This window comes from Dermacentor andersoni, chromosome 7 (assembly GCF_023375885.2).
Source record: "Dermacentor andersoni chromosome 7, qqDerAnde1_hic_scaffold, whole genome shotgun sequence".
In the NCBI taxonomy this organism is placed as follows: Eukaryota; Metazoa; Arthropoda; class Arachnida; order Ixodida; family Ixodidae; genus Dermacentor; species Dermacentor andersoni.
In genome coordinates, this window is record NC_092820.1 from 28662033 (window position 1) to 28668010 (window position 5978).

Below are 5978 nucleotides of genomic sequence, written 5' to 3' on the forward strand. Positions count from 1 at the left end.
GTCAAGGTTACACAGTGGCACTGACTTGGCATCCACGTGAGACTGCTTACTGTTTGTCACACAAGGATTACAGTGACGTTCAAAAGTACACCAACACTATATCCAGAAAGTTTTGGCAGATTTTTTTTCTCACACGCAGTTGCTGTTAAAGCACTTGAAAGTGCAGTGAATGTTGGTGAGTTAATATGAACTCGACATTATTTGGCCCATGATATGGGTGCAGTATAAGAACTTGGATAATACAGTCAAACATCGTTATAATGAAGCTGCTTCTGACATGAAAATCTCTTTGTTGCATCCAATATTCGTTATGAGTGGGTATTGATTATCCACTAGCTATCAGTGACAAATGTTTTACATTTACTTTGTTATATCTGATAATTTATTACCTCTGCATTTCTTATATTGAGGTTTGACTGTATCAGAAAGGCAGGTAAGTTTGCCACCTAGACATTTCTCATTCAAAGAAATGACAATAAGAGTCCTAAAATTAGCACGTAATGACCCGATGCAACAAACGGAATACCATGCCGATGTACCTGGCCGTGAGCTCCGAACTAACATCGATAACTTGGGGTGCTTGAACGTAAGTGCAGTACACTAGACCTTTTTTTTTTTTTTTTTTTGCTCTCTGTGCTCATCCCAGAATGTGGCTTCTGTGGCCAGGAATCAAAGGCACAACCTCGTGCTTGGAAGCAGAACAGCTTCCAACGCACTTTAAAAAAAAAGATCTGTTTTACAGCGGTAGCAACAAAAAGCTGAATAGGGAATTTTTTAGATTGCTTAATTTTCTTTACCGTAATGACACTTTTGCTCTGAATATATTTGAGCAGTTGATTAAGTTAGGCTAAACACAAGCAGTATAGTCTGACTTGCTTAAAACAGAGGCAAACAAGACTACCTTGGTTCTGTCTAGCTACATGGCACTTGCATATTTTTAAATTTTGGGTTACCTAGGACACATGGCATATGGCATGTACAGTGTTGGTCAAAAAACTTGAACCCGCTGTGAATGGCCGGGGAGCGCTAGCTGCGCTCCGCTATTGCGGCGCTGCTCGCTTGCGCGCCGAGGATAGAGATGGCGAAGGAAGCATGTCTCTCGAGCATCCTTCGCTAACAGCGCTCGTGAAAAAACCAGTGCGCGAACGCGACGGTGGCGAAGCGCAAGCCACCCGGCCGGCTAGCATGCCGTTTGCAGCTTGTGTTATGTGAGCGGGTGGGGGCCTCTGGCGACCGCTGTCAAACGCGATACGGTCAAATTTCGCAATTCCGAGTTTCGTAATGATCAGCTAATGTTTTGAGGGACCAAATTAAAGGAACAACGCTATGAATAGCCCTGCGCATGCTCGAACACGGGCACAAATTTGCGAGGATCGTTAAGACTTCAGCAGCTGAATGATAAATGTGCCACAATGGCATCTCGTATTTGTAATCATGAATGTCAGAAGTAGCAAATTAGTGAAGAAAGCATAAACTTCAGGGTGGCATCTGCATTTCTCGACGAAATCACAGGGGGGGGGGGGGGGGGGAGCATGCCTTCAAGCCAATGAGTGTGGCTCGGTCTGTGGTTAATTGCCCCGAACAATTGCAGCTTAAGTGTCCATATATGTGTTTGAATGTAAACTAGCCAAGGGCTCTGCATGGTTAAAAGGACGCTATACGCATAACCCATTTTTTTTTAACTGCCTGTGAAGCCCTTTCTCGCAGAGACGAACGATATACCTCAATAAACTATATCCAAAATACTTCTTCTAGTGAACCCGTGACAGCGACGGCACCGCCGGCGTGACTGCGCGAGATTCCTATAATCTCGTACGTGGCCGTGGTCTACATTACGCGATTCAAATGCGTGATGCCCAATGCAAACGGGATGAACTTACACTGGCCTCATGTGTGAATGAAAGTGGGCCCTAACGACAATGAGATAGTGTGCACTAAGATATCAAAAAAGGCGAGGTAGTGGGCACTTTCCAAAATGCCGAGGGAATGGGTCTAACTCAATCGGCTACTCAGGCAGGGCAAACGTCTTCTAGTCCCGAAAGGTTTTCATAATCTCACTGCGGGTTTAATGGAAGAATTTTAACGCCAAACGCACTCGTGTGGTCGTTGATCCTTAGTGGAGAAGTGCGGTCAACGTATTTGAAATATCGTAACGGCCGGTACGTAGTTACAGGCCCTTTAATTCCGAAGAGAGCCTTTGTAGTCGAAATTACTGCTTCTGGTCTTTTCTAAACGAACGATGATTGAATTACCCGCATATTACAATAAAAGCGGGCACAACGGTAGAGATCACTGAGAGATGTCAGTTTATATTTTATCTTTTGTTTTCATCGGCACTCAGAAACAGATTCAACATGTTTATCTAAAAGCATAATGCGAAGGCTCTCGCCTTTGAATGTGTAGGATAAAATTATAATAGGTAATTTCGATGATTAGGACAATTTTCATAGTATAATGCGCTGCATGGAAGCCGGGCAGTTTTGCCCAGGCGAGCGCAATTACTAGCACAAGGCGCTGTGCCATGGCGGAACGAACGCCGCACTAGCATAGAATAAAGAACTCACTAGTTTTTCACGAGCGCTGTATGAGTATAGTGAACTAGTTCTAGTACCCTGTAGTATGAGCGCTGTTATCACGTGGCTGTTATCAAAGGATGCTTAGCATGGAGGAAGGAAACTCCTTCCTCCATGAAGCAGAGACACGCTTCTCTCGCCCTCTTTATCCTCAGCTCAAGCGAGCAGCGGAGCGCAGCCGCTCCCTGGCCGTTCACAGCGGGTTCAAGTTTTTTTATTAAGGCTGTACTACATGTATTCATCCTTGGAAAGCTTCTTTGCAACCAGGCTCTTCAGATGTCAAGAACCTATTTGTCTGCAGGGTGTCTACCAACCGGGAATTCTCAGGGATTTTTAATAGTCTGGAAATACTCAGTGTGTGCTTCTATTAGGGAAAATTGACTAATTTTTTTGAAAGTGCACGAAATTCGCGCTAATGCTGGCTCGAGTAACAGAGAGGAATCGTGGGGAATCGTCTTTGAGAACGTCGCAGACGTAGCCACCACCTGCACCACCGCGGCAACGCTAGGTCACGAGACGTTCATTTGAGGGATCGCCAGACGTTTGTGCGCAGGCGTGAGTAAGAGCGGACGCGAGAGAGAAAATCTGGGGGCTTTTGCTCCATGAATATATTCTGCCCAGCGTTGCATTCGTTTGTTCCCAGGCAGTGCGGTCAAGTTTGTTTACGCTCAGCCGCTGACTGCCTGCGCGGTGAGGCAGTGGGTGAGGACGCCTCATTTGGTGATCGCTGTGTTTGAAGGGGCAATGTTCTGACTGGTGTAAGTCGCTGGTCGCTTTTTTCGTCGCTTGGTTTTTACAAGCACTGCTCCAGGAGGGCACATGTAACCGGCAAACGAAAGCCTCAGGAGGGCACCTGAGGTTATAATGCAGGCGGCGCAGTATCTCCAGGGCACCCAAGGGGTAGCGGGAGGATCGAAGCTGGAAGCAGGGCGGCCCGTGCGTTGGGGCCGCGGAGGCCCAAGCGTGCCAGGGGGTGTTCCCATTAAAAAATAGCTGCCCGCGACAGCTGATCTACGCCCCTGGCACGCGCAGGCCTCGGCGAGCCAAGACCCACAGAATAGTCCGGGTTCTAGCTTAATTTGTTGTCCCCGTTGCCGCTTTGGTGCTCTGGAAGCTCCGGCCGCCAATAATGCAAAATGACACGTTGTTATAATTAGCAAAAAAAAAAAAAAAAAAACACGATCGAATACATATAATTACGTCCAGCCGCCAACTTGTTACGCTAAGTTCAGCACTATACCGAGCCCCGCGACCTTTTTCAATATATGCGGCCCGCGGCTCTACTACGGTCGCTACTGCTCCCACAGAAACATCTCTGATGTTATTGACAAGGTACATCACCGTAAAGCGCGATAAAGCTATGATCCGCCACGACTGACTTAGCACGACCAAGCAGACCAATGCCTCCTTTTGAGGCATTGGTCTGACACAGCGGTCGCCAAATCGGGCGTCAGCGCCGGCAGCAAGCGTCCGGGCGTAAACAAACTCGACCCCACTACGCAATGCCGGCACGCCTAGGGACCACGGTGTACGAGTATGTATACTTACCAACGTTTATATGCTTCTTAATGCCCCAACCACTGGCACGCGCCGAAAGCTTCGGCGCGCGCTGGCAAGCGAATGCGTCGCTTCGCTTCGGCTGGAGGGAAAGTGCGCGCAACCACTGGAGAAAACACGGAGAAAAGCTCCGACGCGCGCCGAAGCTCGCTCCTCGGCTGCGGCGCACTGTTGCTGGACTACTCCGTCTTCATCCGTCAAAGTCCGGCCTAAAACAGCTTGCTGTAAACTAAGCTCGAAACAATAAGTTATTGATCTGTATGTGCTTTTAGATATTAAAAACACGTTTGAATAATGAATATACACCTGCCGCAACAGTTTGTTTTTATTTTTGAAGTAACAATAGTGTATAAAATATCGACATCAGCGCTCGCGCGTCGTCTGTCTGCAAGATCGCTTTGCAAACACCTGCACGACGATGCCATATATCAAAAACTGTTGCACCATTTCATTTTTTGGTAGCTTATTGCACAGCCAACTATGTAAGAATTAGGCGTGCAATGTGTAACTGAAAAAAATCTGTGTTGGAAATATTGCCACGTAGTAGTGACGGTAAATGAATAGTGCCGGCTCAATCACAACGATAGCGGCGAGCAATGTCGGCAATCGTAGAAAATCTCATCTGCGGGTAAAGCGCGTCGGTTTGCATACGGCAGTCGTCGAAAGTTACAGCCTATTCGCTGGTGTCCGCGTGCCTTCCAGAAACTACAACACAATTCGTGTCGCGTATGCAATCAGATTAGCAAGGTTCGTCGACAACAGACAGAACCATCGATAACATTCGCGAAACTTCCGATACGTTCAGGTGCATCCTGCACCGAGCGATAACGTTTAACATTTTTTAGCCGGTGAAATACGGTAACCGGATACAGATAAAGCATCCGTGTCAATATAATTATGCTTGTTGGTGCATGAGAGAAACGTGAACAAGTGGGTTCTGAGAAAATCAGCAAAACAGAATTGAAACCCCTGTAGCACTCAAAAAAAAAAAAAAATAGAATAGCTAAAATGTATGCAATTCGTATCTTGTCTCCCCCCAATTCTTGATTCTGCCAAATCTAGCCCATGGAGCACCTCTATTATTCTAGGTTGTTTTGACGCATCAACACCCCATCCGGAGGCCTTCACATTGAGTGTATTGCTACAAAACATTTTCACAGTGTAAGGGCCATGTTCTATTGTAACTGGTTTCCACATATCAAGTTTGCCTTTCTTTACATTAATCAAATGACATACCGTCAGATAATACAAGCTTGAGAATTAGAGGGTTTTAATAGGAGTCTTTCGTTGCCCTTTGCCAAGTCGTACTATTGAAGCACTTATTAGAATGTATGGGAGCAGCTCATTTGCATAGTATAAGAAAATATAAACAGGTTATTTTCACAATTTATACACTTCGTCACCACAAAAAGAAAAATTGCAGTTTATTGTTTTCAGCCTGCTATGATGTTTTGACTGAGAAAGATATATTCAATTTGTTCTGCGAGGCCCGCAATAATTGCTGTGGCATATTATTTTATTGCACAACACTGCATACAGTAGCCAGCCATTATTAAATCTCAGAAGAAATGAATAGCACAATGCATATGATCAGGCACATAGCATATTATTGCACTTTCTTAATTCATGCCAGAACGACGACCACAGGCGTTCTTCTCCAACAAGGTCAGCATCCATCGTGCCTCCTTACCATCGGGTTTCACACCCTCAGCACGTTCAACCTCAGCTCTGTGGTGTTTAAAGCAACCTCAAGTGCGTCTTACGGTTCCAGGGATAAGAAAGAAGACCGTCCTGCCTACCTTGGCCTTGAAGCAAGCAGCTCTGGATTGTTTGCACACTTTCTACTTT